Below are 15,761 nucleotides of genomic sequence, written 5' to 3'. Positions count from 1 at the left end.
TGGCCATATATGACTAGCAGTTGCCATATTGGACAAGGCATTTCCACAATAAAAAAAAAAAAGTTCTATTGGATCCTTCTGATCTAGAATGCAAATGCTCATTGCATTTATGAACAACACAGAATAGAAACTGTTGATGAATATTTCATTTGAAGTGGACATGTTTTTTAACTATGATCTTGCCAACATCCGTTTTCCCTCCTTATTGTAACAGCATTCCAGTTTTCCTTGGGGTGGCTACAACAAACCTACAAGTACCAGTTCATGTATTTTGGGAAGAGCTGACTCCAGTGGTGAACATATCACTCAGATCAGACCAATTATAGCTTTATACGCATGCTGTAGCAGTAGTCACTCAGTCATGTCCAACTCTTTGTGACCTCTTGGACTGTAGCCCACCAGGCTCCTCTGTCCATGGAATTCTCCAGCAAGAATACTAGAGTGGGTAGCCATTCCCTTCTCCAGGGGATCTTCCCCACCCAGGGACTGAAACCAGGTCTCCTGCACTGCAGGCAGATTCTTTACCATCTGAGCCATAAAGGTAAGTATATAGCCAATCTCAGCCAATGAGATTCAGTTCTGAGACTTGTTGAACCTAGGACATGATTGGAAGAAGAAATAATTCCTCTTGGAGTTCCAAAAAAGGTAGGATATACACTTCAAACTGTTGTCAGTCATCTACTCAGAGACACTTTTTGACAGTTTTATGTACACATGTGTTAGTTTGAGTTGGATTTCTTGTCTCTTATCTTCATTTATCATTGAAGACATCCAAATTATTTGAGCGGGTGGATTATGGGCTCAAAACTCAGTAAGCTTGGGACTTCCTTGGCAGTCCAGTAGTTAGGACTCTGTGCTTACACTGCTGAGAGCCAGGTTCAACCCCTGGTTGGGGAACTAAGATTCCACAAGTCCCGTGGCACAGTTGATAAAATAAAATAAAATAACTCAACAAGATAAATGTAGAGCCTTGATTTCAAAGTTGAAAATTACCTGTAGGTCCAGGAAGGCTGCTGGGGTGCTGCTGCTGTTTCGCTTCTTGATCTGAGTGAGTGCTGGTTACATAGGGATGCTCAACATGTGAAAATGCAACCAGTTTTTCCCTTTGCTGTATGAATAATACACTTCAACAAATAGTTTTTTTTTTAATCAATTACATAAGGACCAGATGGGGAAGATGTAAGTTCACTAACGAGACACCGACTTGAGAGTTTCAGTTTCTCATAAACTCAAGATCTGCCCAACAAGCCAGTGGAAACTTATGTCATACTAACAGACAGACTCAACCTGAATGAGGGCCCTGATAGCTCCATTCACCTTAGGGTGAGTCAAATCAGACTTCAGGAAAGACACAACGTAGAATGTGTCTGCAAATCTCAAAGTGATATCTCATAATGGTCAGGGGGAGAAGAGATGGGAGGAGGGGATACAGGCAGGGCAGGTTCATTGAAACCCTGGAATGAACAGTGTCTGGATAAACAGACAACCCTACCATCTGCATATGAAGTTTTCTACATAGAAAACCCCAAAAGAACCTACTGAAAAACTGAGACTAAGACGTTCAATAAAGCGGCTTGATACAAAGTTAATATACAAAAGCTTAAAGCCCTCCTTTCAAGAAATAAACAGAACTTAACATGGGAAAAAAAAAAAAAAAACCCTAGAGCTTTTCTAAAGGAAAGAAAAGAATACTTTCCCAACAGAGACACGCACTACTCATCTGCTTGGAAAAACTCATTATGACAAAGATACCAGTTTAGCCCAAAACAAATTTTTTTAATTGTGGTAAAATATATATAACATAAAATTTACCACTTTAACAATTTTTAGTGCTCAGTTCAGTGGTATTATACACATTCACATTGTGCAACGATCAGCACATCATCCATCTCCAGAAGTTTTTCCATCTTCCCAAACTGAACCTCTGTACCCAATAGACAATAATGTCTCTTTCTCTCCTCCCATTAGTTCCTGGATAATTTTTTTTTCAGTTTTTGTTATCGTGGTAAAACACGTATAACATAAAATTTACCATCTCAACCATTTTTAAGTGTACAGTTCAGTGGTATTGAATATGTCCACCAACATCCATCTCCAGAACGCCTCTTATTTTGAAAAACTGAAACCCTGTGTCCATTTATAAGACTAATCAATTTTTGCAGGAATCTATTTTTGAGCTTTGGGCAGAAAACTAACCCAAAAGGCCTTCAGTATTACACGAACATGCAAAAATATCCAAGAACATTTTGAAAAGGAAGAGTCATATGAAGGACTTTTCTGTCACACATTAAGCCACAGTATAGACCTACAAGGATCAAAACAGTGTGTAATTGGCACAAAACCAGCGGGTTAGAACAGAATAAACAGTTTGGAAAGTCACCCTTCTTCACAGGTAATGGTTTCGAGTATGAGGGAGGCATGGCAAACTCATGGGGAAGGGAAAGATTCTGAACATTTGATAATTCTTTGGAAACAAAATAGAGACAGGCAGACTTTTCAGTTATTACTTTCTGCTCAAATGAGTTCCAGGAGGATTACATATTTAACTGATTCCAACGAGGCCATAACATCTAGAAAAACATAGAGGGTAATATACATCTCTGGATGAGGAAACACATTAGAGCCAGAGTCAGCAAACTTTTTCTGTAAAGGGCCAGAGGGTAAGGACTTTCATCTTTGCAAGCCTTATGGTCTCTGTTGCAACTCCTCAGCTCTGCCACTGTGCTGTGAGAGCATCCAGAGACAGTATGTCAACAAATGGCTATGGCTGTGTGCCAATAAAACTTTATTTACAAAAACAGATGGTGGGAAGATTTGGCTTTCCAGCCATAGTTTTCTGACCCCTGTTTTAGAGGGGTAAAAGCAAAGAACAAAATAATTGGGAAACAAGCAAATATCATATAGTTTAGCTACATTAAAATTAAGGACTCCAGGGCATAAAGTATATATACCATAAACAAAATATTAAAGCAAACACACACACAACGCAGGAAATATTTGCTCCACACATGCCAGAGTCGACATCTCCTCTGTTTTCATTCTTTCCCTTTCCTTGTCCTTCTCACACACAAACATACACACCATCATCAAAATCAAGAAGAAAAAGAACACAAGAGCAGGAAAATGGACAAAAATATACACAGAGAAAGGAAGAAATGACCAATAAGCTTATACACAGGTATGCTGTGTGTGCTAAGTTGCTGCAGTTGTGTCCAACTCTTTGTGACTCTATGGACTGTAGCCCACCAGGCTCCTCTGTCCACAGGATTCTCCAGGCAAGAATACTGGAATGGGTAGCTGTGCCCTCCTCCAGGAGATCTTTCTGACCCAGGGATCAAACACACATCTCTTACTTCTACCGGATGGGCAGGCAGGTTCTTTACTACTAGTGCCACCTGGGAAGTCCCTTATATATAGGTATTTAACCTTAAAAACCTCAATTACATGCATATGAGGACCACAGAACTAATTCTCATATATCAAATACATCATCAAAGTGTCTTTTCAGTGCTATTGACTGGTGTTGATGGAGAATGCACAGGCAGGCCTGGTACCCACTGCTGATAAGGGTTCGGTTCAGTCGCTCAGTTGTGTCCGACTCTTTGCGATCCAATGAACCGCAGCACGCCAGGCCTCCCTGTCCATCACCAACTCCCGGAGTCCACCCAAACCCATGTCCATTGAGCCATCCAACCATCTCACCCTCTGTCATCCCCTTCTCCTCCTGCCCTCAATCTTTCTCAGTATCAGGGTCTTTTCCAATGAGTCAGTTCTTCGCATCAGGTGGCCAAAGCATTGGGGTTTCAGCTTCAACATCAGTCCTTCCAATGAACACCCAGGACTGATCTCCTTTAGGATGGACTGGTTGGATCTCCTTGCAGTCCAAGGGACTCTCAAGAGTCTTCTCCAACATCACAGTTCAAAAGCATCAATTCTTCGGCGCTCAGCTTTCTTCACAGTCCAACTCTCACATCCATACATGACAACTGGAAAAACCATAGCCTTGACTAGATGGACCTTTGTTGACAAAGTAATGTCTCTGCTTTTTAATATGCTGTTTAGGTTGGTCATAACTTTCCTTCCAAGGAGTAAGCGTCTTTTAATTTCATGGCTGCAATCACCATCTGCAGTGATTTTGGAGTCCAGAAAAATAAAAGTCAGCCACTGTTTCCCCATCTATTTGCCATGAAGTGATGGGATGCCATGAAGATAAGGGTATAAACTGATAATAATTATTCTGGTGACCAAAAAAGCAGTTTAAACTGAAGTTTTGCAGTGTTTATCTCTTTGAATCTATTGACCCTCTGGGAATCTACCCTATGTAAGTCATCAAAAGCTGTGTCCAAATACTCTTATACAATAATAACCACCATGGCATAATTTACAGTCCGCAAAAATTAGAAACAACCTCAAAATCCAATAATAGGAGAGTGGTTACATAAATTATGGTACATTCAGACAAGGATGTATGAGGTTGTCATTTAAAATATCTTTTCCAAAGACTATATAAAGACAGAATAAAATAGTTGACCTCTAAGCAACATTTGACTCAGCTGATAGACTTTTCTTCTAAAGATACTTCCTTCCTTAGTCTTCTGAGATGTCACATCATCTTAGTTTTTTTTCTTCCTCACTGCCAGATGGTTCTTGGTCCCCTTTGTTCTCTTCTTAGATGAATAAGTAGCTAGTCAGGTGACCCAGGGCTTTCTCTTAGGGCCCCTTCTTTGCTCTGTTTTACTTCCTAAATGATCTCAGACAATCCCTTCACTTTAAAAAGGTTACATTTCTAAGCTGGTGATCCCCAAATTTTTTAAATCCCAAGATCACCACTTGGATGTTAAAATGGTGCCAACTGGGGTGACTGCAGAACTCTAGATTCTCTCCAGATTCTCATCTCCCTCCTACCCCAGTGTTTCCAGTCTCAAAACATGGCACCATCATCTACTTAGAAGCCCAAGACAAAAACCAAGGGTCATCTGTGTGTCCTTCCCTTTATCACGTGACACACAAATCCTACCAGCTCTACCTCTATCGTTTCTCCATCTCCACGGCCAGCATGCAGGCTCTCACCTAGGCCCCTGAGATAGCTTGTGATGAGGCCTCCCTGTTCCCACTCATGCTCCCATAGGAGTAGACTTCTACAGCCTACTCTCCACTCAGCAGCCAACAAAAGCTCTTCACAATCTTTATCTCATCACATGCTTCCCCCTGTCAAAACCCACCAGTGGCTTTTCATCTCCACCCAGTTAAATGCACATGTCCTACCAGTCTGCTGGGGTCAACGTCCTCCAGGCTACCTCTTTGCGTCCCCTCTGCTTTCCATCCGCAAGCTCATTCCCACCCCACGCTTTTATCCCTTTCGTCTAGATTCTCATGTGATTCTCCTCTTTCTCCACACTCAAAAGTTAGCTTATACATGGCCTCCCATCCCAGCCCTTATTTATCTCACTACTTGCTTGGGTTCTTCGGAGCGCAGAGGAGGTACCTAATTTTGTTGAGCAGACGAATGCTAGGGTGAAAGTTATTTTGTAAACACACGCTTCCTCACTCTGTGTTTGTATGTGGATACATAGGGGGAAGACAACTGGGTTGAGTATGCCCCATGCGACGCCCCCACCCACCAGGTCCATTCTTCCTCATGCTTGGGGAAGCCAACCCACTTGGACCACATCACAGACTTCCTTGCATTCTGCTTCCTGGTTAGGTTTGGTAATGGGAAGCATGGGCAGAAGACTGGAGTGCAGCTGCGGTGGGTGGAGGAAGCCTCTGCTCTTGTTGGGCAGCCCTCCCCACAAAATACCTCCTTAGATGTAAGTAGGGTCTCATCTCTTGGCCTCTTCAAGCCTCGGGGGCTCATTGCCCCCACTTTTACTAGCCCCAGAGTTATGCACCAATCCCTGGTGCATAAGGAATGTACCTCAAAGTGGTCCCCAAGACTCTTTCAGGGTATTCAGGTTAAAACGATTTTCATAATAGCACTAAGATGGTATTCGTCTTTTTCACTGTGTTGACATTTGCACTGATGGTGCAAAAGCAACAGTGGGTAAAGTGCTTTTAATAGAGCGAGTCCAGTAGCGTCAGACTGTTCTAGTCATCACAATAGTCTTCATTGCTTCATGTTCTGTTGTTTAGTCACTAAACCATGTCCAACTCTTTTGCAACCCCATGAACTGTAGCCCACCAGGTTCCTCTGTCCATGGGATTTTTCAGGCAAGAATACTGGAGTGGGTTGCCATTTCCTTCTCCAGAGGATCTTCCCGACCCAAGGATTGAACCCAAGTCTCTTATGTCTCCTGCATTGGCAGGCAGATTCTTTACCACTGAGTCACCAAGGAAGCCCATAATGATGGACACATTTGTCCAAACCCATAAAATGTACACCACCAGGAGTGAACTATAAACCACCGACTTTAGGTGATTATGTGTCAGTGTATGTTCATCAATTGTAGTAAATGTCCTATTCCAGTGGGGGATGGTTGATAATGGGGGAGGCTGTGGGTAGTTAGGGGCAGAGCAGGGAGTCTACGAGAAATTGCCGTAACTTACTCTCAATTTTGCCATAAACCTAAAATTGCTCTGAAAAAAAGTCTTAATAAAAACACAAAAACAAAACACACACCACAATAAAAAAAAATCAATACGTTTCACTTTTAAATGTCCTTGCTGATGCCATAAATGTACTAATCTTACTATGTCGCAACCCTTGAGTACATGTTTTTTTATAAATATTCTGCGTGTCAAAATGAGAAGTATGCATGAAGTAGGATCACTGTCTCGATCTACATTAGTTGAGGATTAAGTTGTGTACTAAGCTAGTCCTTTTTCTCCTGGATCACCATTTTTACTTAAAGAATGACTTGCAAACAACGGTTATCAGTCTTTTCCTCTAAAACGGACAAAGAGATTTTTCTCACTGATATTGTTTATTGCCAATGACAGAATTTTAGCTTTCAGGTAAAAATTAGAATTTTGTAAAACTTGTATCACCGCCATGACCTCATAGTTTCCCAGTACTTGAAGAATCTTCTGGTGAGACGGGTGTTAAATATATAAAATTTTTTACTGAAGTAGTTTGGGCTTCCAGGTGGCACTAGTGGTAAAGAATCCATCTGCCAATGCAGGAGACACAGATTCGATCCTTAGGTCGGGAATAGGAAATGACAATCCGCTCTAGCATTCTTGCCTGGAAAATCCCATGGACAGAGGAGCCTGGCGGGCTACGGTCCATGGGGCCACAAAGAGTTGGACCTGAATGAGTGATGAGCACTTAACACCAATATGAGATAGCTGATTTACAGTTTTGCATTAGTTTCCAATGTACAGTATGGTGATTTGGGGGGGGGGGGGTTGCAAGTTATATTTTGTTATAGGTTAGAAAATAAAAATTTTTTACATTGTATAGTGAAATGTGTCAACACTTAGAAGATGTGCATAACTCAGTGAACCAATACTTTCTGTTTAACTCCAGCTTTACTGTGATATAATTGACATATAACGTTGTGAAAGCTTAAGTGTACAATGTGTTGATTTGATTCACATATTTATTACAAAATGATTACCACAGTAAGGTTAGCCAACTTCTCCATCACCTCCCAAAATTGTCCTTTTTACACGTATGTGGTGAGAACATTTAAGACCTGCTCTCCTAGCAAATTCCAAATATGTAGCATTGTTAACTATAGTCACCCTGCTGTATGTGAGATCCCCAGGGCTTATGCATCTTATAACTGGAAGTTTATACCCTTTGACTCCCACCCTCACCAGCCCCTAGCAAAAACCATTCTACTCCATTTCTGAGTTTGGTTTTTTTAGATTTCACATATAGGCAGTATCAAATAGTACCTATCTTTCTTTGACATTTCACTCAGCATAATGCCCTAAAAGTTCATCCATGTTATTGCAAATAGCAGTATTTCCTTCTTTTTTATGATCCAATGATATACATCTCATTTTTTAATCCATTCATTCATGAAGAAGATTTAGGCTCTAGCGAATAATGCTGCAATGAATACTGCTGTGCAGATCTCTCTCCCAGGTGGTGATCTCTGTCAGATCACTCAGAAGTGAGGTTGCTGGATCATACGGAAGCTCTATTTTTAATTCTTAAAGGAACCTCCATATTGTTTTCCATAGTGTCTTCGCCAATTTATATTCCCACCAACAGTGCACAGAATTCCCTTGTCTACTCATCCTTACCAACAGATAAATCTCTCATCTATCTGATGAACAGACGACCTAAAAGCTATGAGGTGATATCCCACCGTGGTTCTGATTTGCATCTCCCTGATGATTTGTACGCTGACTGTATTTTCATGTACCTGTTGGCTGCTTCTATATCTTCTTTGGAAAAATGTCTATTCAGGTCCTCTGCCCATTTTTTAAATTGGATTATTTGGCTTTTTGGCTATTGAGTTGTAAAAGTTCTTTATATATTTTAGATATTAACCCCTTATCTGATATATGGTTTGCAAATATATCTCCCATTCTGTAGGTTGTCTCTTCATTTTAGTGGTCTTCTCTTGCCACACAGAAGCTTTTTACTTTGATATGGTCCTACTTGTTTACTTTTGCTTCTGTTGCTTGTGCTTCTGATGTCATATCTAAAAAAGTGAGCCAATACTTTCTAACAGATTAATGTATTATGTTTTTTTAAAAAAAGTATGCGTGGATAAAATATTCAAAATATAAGAGAAACCAACAGATTTTAATGTATCAATAAGAGCATAAGAAAAGCTAAAAACTGATGTGTTTCAGATTCCACATTGCAATTAGCCATCGAGAAACTACTACCTGTTGTATTTGATTGAAGTTTCAAAGAATACCCACATCTATCTGAAAAGGCAATTAAAATATTTCCACCCTTTTCCAACTCCATATCTGTATGAGGTAAGACTTTCTTCATTTACTTCCACCAAAATAACATACCACAACAGATTGAATTCAGAAGCAGATGAAAGGATCCAGCTGTCTTCTATTAAGCCAGACCTTTAAAAGATTTGCAAAAGCATAAAACTAGGCTACTCTCCTCACTACTTTTTTTGTTTTGAAAATATCATTTTTCATAAAAAGATTTATGTTAACGTGTGTGGTGGTTTTAAAACATGTCCACAGATGCTCCTCCCTTCAAGAGGTGGAGTCTAATCCCCTTCACCTTGAGTGTAGGCTGGACTTAGTGAATCATTTCTAATGAACAGAATGTGACAGAAGGATGGTATGTGCCTTACAAGGCAGGTCGTAAGAGGTACTGTGATTCCCTCCTTGCTCTAGCTCTTGGATCCCAAGCTCTGCAGGAAGCCAGCTGCCATGTTGAGAGGAAACTCAAGCAGTCTGAGGGAGAGGCTCACATGGCAAGAAACTGAGGCCTCCTGCCAAGGGCCTTGTGGGTAAGCCATCATGGAAGTGGATTCTTCAGCCCCAGTTAAACCCTGCTGCTGCTGCTAAGTCGCTTCAGTCGTGTCCGACTCTGTGCGACCCCATAGACGGCAGCCCACCAGGCTCCCCCGTCCCTGGGATTCTCCAGGCAAGAACACTGGAGTGGGTTGCCATTTCCTTCTTCAATGCATGAAAGTGAAAAGTGAAAGTGAAGTCACTCAGTCATGTCTGACCCTTAGCGACCCCATGGACTGCAGCCTACCAGGCTCCTCCGTCCATGGGATTCTCCAGGCAAGAGTACTGGAGTGGGTTGCCATTGCCTTCTCCCAGTTAAACCCTGAGGTGATCGCAAACTTATGAGAGATCCTGAGCTGGAATCACGTAAGCTAAGCTGCTCCTGGATTCTTGACTCACAGAAACTGTGTAAGACAGTAAATATGTATCTTTTTTTAATTCTTATAGTTTTTAAAATTAATTATTTGGCTGTGCCAGGTCTTGGTTGTGGCATGAGGGATCTAGTTCCCTGACCAGGCATCACACCCAGGCTGCCTACATTGGGAGAGCGAAGTCAGCCACTGGACCACCAGGGAAATCGCATATTTATTGTTTTAAGTTTCTAAATTTTGAGCTCATCTGCAATGCAACAATAAATAACTAGTACAACAGTTAATAAGTTTATGTTTTAGTCAGTGAATACACATTTATTTTAACTCCTCAGTTTTAATTTCCTATATGGTAAATATTGATATAAAACTCATGTAAATAAGATTTCTTAAGAGTTCTCAGTTATTAATAACATTAACATGCCTTGAGACCAAAATGTTTGAAGACTACTGCCCTAAACTCTTTGCAAATTGCTTCTTTATTAAACTTTACTCAAAATACTCTATGTGAGAACATCTTTTGTTTCCAATCAGGACTCTGATGGATAGAACAATAACAAAAAAAATTTTTTTGATATTTCAATGACTGTTGCTCTTCAGTGGAAGGATGAGTGATTTTATTTTCTTCTGAATTTTTTTCTGTACCTTTAAACTTTTCTACAAACAAGGATGCATTATTTTTATAATTAAGTGAAAAGAAACTTCCCTTTGCAAAATCATTCAAAAGTGAAGGTTCAAACTGCGTTTTCTTCAGATGAGTCAATGGTTGAAGCTCAGTGTGCGGGGCCCAGATGTCCGCCAACGCACCTGGGGGTTGGGGAGAGGTTTGGGGGAGCAGAGAGAGGGAGGCAAGGGGAAGAAGAGCCAGCATCCCCCGCCTCCTCAGCCAGAATAGTTCTTCATGTGTTTTACATATTGGGGTTCTGCACAACAGTTCATTTAAAGAAAAGTTTCCACTCTTTAAAAAAAGAAGCTTGAAAACCTTTACCGTGAGAATAATAGCTGAAGAGTTAAAATCAGGCTGCATAAGAATCACTCAACTTTTTCTTCAATGTTTTTTTCAGGGTTTCCCTAAAGAAAGCCCTACACATTCTGAGGGAAGAACAGAAGCCCTGACAATTTCATGAATATTTGGTCGTTTCAAGAGAGGCTGGCTCATGTGGCCATGGAAAGAAGTTACAGGTGGGGATGAAAAGGTTATCCAGGGACCGCCACCGCCCCCTCCCAACCCCCCACCAATAGTAAGGGCCCAAGAGGACAGCAAAAACACGAGGGGCCTTAAGGCCCACAGAGACACAGATCAGAACCACAAGTGAATCGTTCTCATATTTTCTAGAAAAAACAAAAGCAAGAGGTTCCAGGACCACCCAGTGGTTAAAACCATGGGCTTCAGGGACCACAGATCTGGGTTCAAGTCTCAGGTTTGACACTTCAAACCTATGAGATCTTGGCAAGTGACACTGCCTCTCAGAGCTTCAGTGGAAACACACAATGTACAATTTCACCTGTAAAATGAGGTCTGAGAACGTCAAACAGTGAAGCCGTTTTGCCAAACAGTTTGGCAGTTTCTTAAAAGTTAAGAAACTTAACTTTGGGGATAGATTTACCATCTGACCCAGCAATTCCATTCTTAGGTAACTACCCAAGAGAAATAAAAACAAATGTCCCCAAAAGGACTTGCATACAAATGTTTTTAGCAGCATTATTCATCAAAACCCCAAATGGAAACCATCTAAATGTTTAGCATCTGGTGAATGGATTACCAGTGGCATATCAATACTGCAGAATGGATCTCCCTGGTGGTCCAGTGGTTAAGAACCCACCTGCCAATGCGGGGAACATGGGTTCGATCCCTGGTCCGGGAAGATCCCATGTGCCATGGAGCAACTAAGCCCGTGTGCCATGACTTCTGAGCCCAATCACCTTGAGCCCGTGCAGCACCACAACAAAGAGTAGCCCCCACTCACCACAACTAGAGAGAGCCCGTATGCAGCAATGAAGCCAAAAATAAACAAATAAATAAGTGAAAGCGAAAGTCTCTCAGCTGTGTCCAACTCTCTGCGACTCCATGGACTGCAGCCTGCCGGGCTCCTCTGTCCATGAATTCTCCAGACAAGAATACTGGAGTGAGTAGCCGTTCCCTCCTCCAGGGGATCTTCCCAAACCAGGGATCAGACCCAGGTCTCCTGCATTGCAGGTGGATCCTTTACCAGCTGAGCTACCAGGGAAGCCCAAATAAATAAATAAATAAATAGAAGAATGTGTAAGTGTAGAAGAGTGGATAATGCAAGGTAGCGATTTACATCATGTGTACTTCTCATTTAAATTCCAAAAACTGAAGAATAGTTGATTCACACTGTTGTGTTAGTTTCTTTTATACAGCAAAATGATTCAGTTATACATATGCATTTTTTCATTTTCTTTTCCATTACAGTTTACTATGCTATACAGTAGGACCTCGTTGTTTATCTATTTTATATATAGTAGCTTATAATCTGCTAATTCCAAACCCCTAATTTATCTCTCCCCGTCCCGTTTCCCCCCTGGTAATCACATGTTTGTTTTCTATGTCTGTGAATCTGTTTCTGTTTTGTAAATTAGTTCATTCGTGTCATATTTTAGATTCCACATATAAGTGATATAAATTATATATCCATGATAAACACTTCTTACCATATCACTCCCACATATATCAACCCAATGTAATCCTACAGGGTTAGCAGGCATATTATAGCATCCTCGTTTTTACAGATGGGGAACTGAGGCACCAGGAAGTTAATGAACTTTCCCAGGTTGCTTAGCTAGTAGGCAGCAGAACTGAGAGGAGGAATCCTGGATAGCTAACTTCAAAGACTATGCTTCTCACCTCTCAGTAAATGTCAGCTGGGTATGGAGTTACTGCTCTACCAAGTGGTGGGGGAAAAGGTCCAGAAAAGGGATCAGAGACGGCTCCCCAAGAAGGTCACACAGGAACCCAAACCTGAAGGGTGTAGGAGTTAGTTAGTGGAAGAATGTTCTAGACAGAAGGAACCACATATGCCAAGGTGGAAAGGTAAGAGAATGCAGGGCGTGGGGCGGAAGACAGAAGAGTTGGAGGTGGCTGGAGCGTGAACTGATACCCAGCAGTGAGAAGCTGAGAATGGGGCTCAGGAGGCCACAGAGTGTCCCTGGTGTCTGGACATTAACCTGCAGGCGATGCAGGGCTAGAGAAAGAAAGTGAGTTCCTCAGTGCTGCCTTACTCCAGGAATGACTCACATCACCCTGGCAGGCGGAGGAGGTTGACTCAGCCCCTGCTTCGAGCTCCGGGGAGTGGGGGAGCTGCCACCCCACACTCCCATCCCACTGGGAGCTAATGCCCCAGCAGCCACCCCACCGGCAGCCCCACCAGCACACAGAAGCTATCCCAGTCAGCTGGGAGCATCGGGCTCAGTTGTGCTGCTGGAAAGCTGAGCATAGTCTGGTGAGAACGCCTGCTAGCAGCTTCCACACCCTGCTTAAAACCCAGACACCTGTGGTCCCCAGGGGCACCTCTCAATGCACCCCAAAAGCGAGGCCACAGGGCACAGTGCTCTGGCCCTCCACTCTCACTTGGCTCTGCCCAGAGCCAGGGGACCAGCCGGGGGTGGAGGGGGAGGACCTAGCACTCTTCTCATTCAAATTTAATATCCAGATAAACATTTGCATGTATGCACAAAACATTCACTGTGGCAAAAGTAAAACTACTGAAAAAAAACTTATGTGCCAACAAAAAGAAACTAGCTAAAAATACTGGTGAATCCATACTGCGGAATACTGCTGCTGCCTGCTGCCAAGTCGCTCCAGTCGTGTCCAACTCTGTGCGACCCCATGGACTGCAGCCTACCAGGCTTCTCCGTCCATGGGACTCTCCAGGCAAGAACACTGGAGTGGGTTGCCATTTCCTTCTCCAATGCATGAAAGTGGAAAGTGAAAGTGAAGTCACTCAGTTGTGTCTGACTCTTAGCGACCCCATGGACTGCAGCCTACCAAGCTCTTCCATCCATGGGATTTTCCCAGCAACAGTACTGGAGTGGGGTGCCATTGCCTTCTCCCTGTGGAATACTATGAAGCAGTTAAAAAGAATGCAGATATATTATTCCATTGTACTGGCATGAAAACACCTCCAAGATATATTATTGAGTGAAAAAAAAAAAACCCTACAGAATAATGTATCTAGTATATACCAGTTACATAAAAAACAAACAAAAGTCAGAAACTAGCTCTATAGTTCATCAAGTCTACAAACACATAGGTAAATGAGAAAAATGCCTGGAAGGAAATATATCAATTGTGGAAGGAAATACATCAATCGTGGAAGGAAGGAAAGGAGGGAGAGAGGAAGGAAAGGACTTGTATAACTCTATGTTGTTTGATTTTTATAAGAAGCATGTATTTGCATTCTTAAAAACACTCAAGTCTGTTTAACACACACACACACAGTGGGAAAATGTGTTAAAATGATCACCCTACTGGTGCAGGGTTCAGGGTCCCTTTTCAAAGAGCTGTGACATCTGGGATCTTGTCTAATTCTTGCCACACCGCCTTGAGGGCAAGTATTCAAAACCCATTTTATAGATTAAGCAACTGAACCCAGGGAGGTGAAACAAGCTCTTCAAGGTCACATACAGGACCGAAGGACCGAGGGGCCTCTGAACCTTGGACCCAAGCCCAGCACTCTTTCTAACCTGGAGGGGTGGGAGTGCACCAGGGCGGGGTGGTGGACGGTGCGTGGATGCTTTGCAGCAGCCCATTGTCAGCTCACAGAACCTCTGAAAAGCCTCTTTCGCAAAGGGAAACGGGGCTCAGGGGAGAAGGGAATGGAAGACAAGTGGAAAAGGAGGGCTGATGCACCGCCGCCCACAACAAAATCACACATCATGATGTACCGCCCACTGAGTGGGAGGGACCTGCCGAGTCACCCGGTAAATGACATGTAGGAAGGAGCCCCACAGGGCAGCGTCCCCCAAGCCTGAGACTTCAGGCCTCTCTCACAGGGGCTGCTCACCCTGGGTTCTGGCTGCGTTGTTTGCAGCTGAGGGGTTCTGGGGACGCCTCTCTGCTCAGTCTCAGGGCGCTCTGTAACCAGGCCAGAAAGGGACCTGTGCTTCTCAGAGGGTTCTAGAATCTAAGGGGCAACAAACATAAACCCTAATACCCACCAGTGTGGTAAGTGCCTCCACCCCTCCGTTCTTTCATTGGCTGCTTTAGCACCAACTGTCCGGAGGATGTGGGAAGGCAGGAGACCAGAGGGACCCAAGAAACACGGCTGGGTCCCTCCAAGGACAGGCAGAAGGGATTCATATTCAGGGAGGCACCAGCGCTTACCAAAGGCAACACATCTCAGCTGCACAGAGAGCAGGCATGAGCCCTCAGAGCATGCTCAAGGAAGAGGGCTTCGGCCAAACCACAGATCCTCCTTTCACTCTTACAACTTACAGCTGCCACAAGGCTGTGAAGCCACAGGGACAAGAGCCTGGATTCTGGGAGTTCTGATCCCAGCTCTCCTCCCTTGCTCAAGTTTCTGAACCTCACTGGTCTCAGTTTCCCCATCTGTAAAATGAGTATTATTATCCCTGCCTCTTGGGTATTATGATATCTGGATAATAGGACATATAATCATGATAACATAATTAAATACAACATAACAAGTACAGGGTATCCAAAAAATCTGGAAACAGATTATATGAATGTATGTATGTGTTCATATTTATTTATTCATCTGCTTTACAGACTGGAAATGTCCCAGTCAACGTTGTGTACATCTATTTCTAGACTTTCTGGACACTCTTTATATAAATATACTTTTATATAATCATAATTTTATATAAATGTATATAATAAAACATAGTAATAATATAATAAAACATACTAATCACTCACACAGTATGAGGGACCATGTCAAGAACTTACAGGTATTCTCTACTTTAATGCTCAGAGCAAGCCCTGGAGGTGGATGCTATTATTAGCCCCATTTTACAGAAGCAGAC

The 15,761-nt window shown here is 42.6% G+C and overlaps 1 protein-coding gene across 3 annotated transcripts in view; it reads right to left on the bottom strand.

Moving 5' to 3' along the window:
* The window catches only part of PPP1R16B (protein phosphatase 1 regulatory subunit 16B), a 108,004-nt gene that overhangs the window by 61,184 nt on the left and 31,059 nt on the right, over positions 1 to 15,761 (bottom strand). The gene's annotated exons all lie outside the window — the stretch shown is intronic.

This window comes from Bos indicus, chromosome 13 (assembly GCF_029378745.1).
Source record: "Bos indicus isolate NIAB-ARS_2022 breed Sahiwal x Tharparkar chromosome 13, NIAB-ARS_B.indTharparkar_mat_pri_1.0, whole genome shotgun sequence".
In the NCBI taxonomy this organism is placed as follows: domain Eukaryota; kingdom Metazoa; phylum Chordata; class Mammalia; order Artiodactyla; family Bovidae; genus Bos; species Bos indicus.
This window is presented reverse-complemented; position numbering and strand designations above follow the sequence as displayed.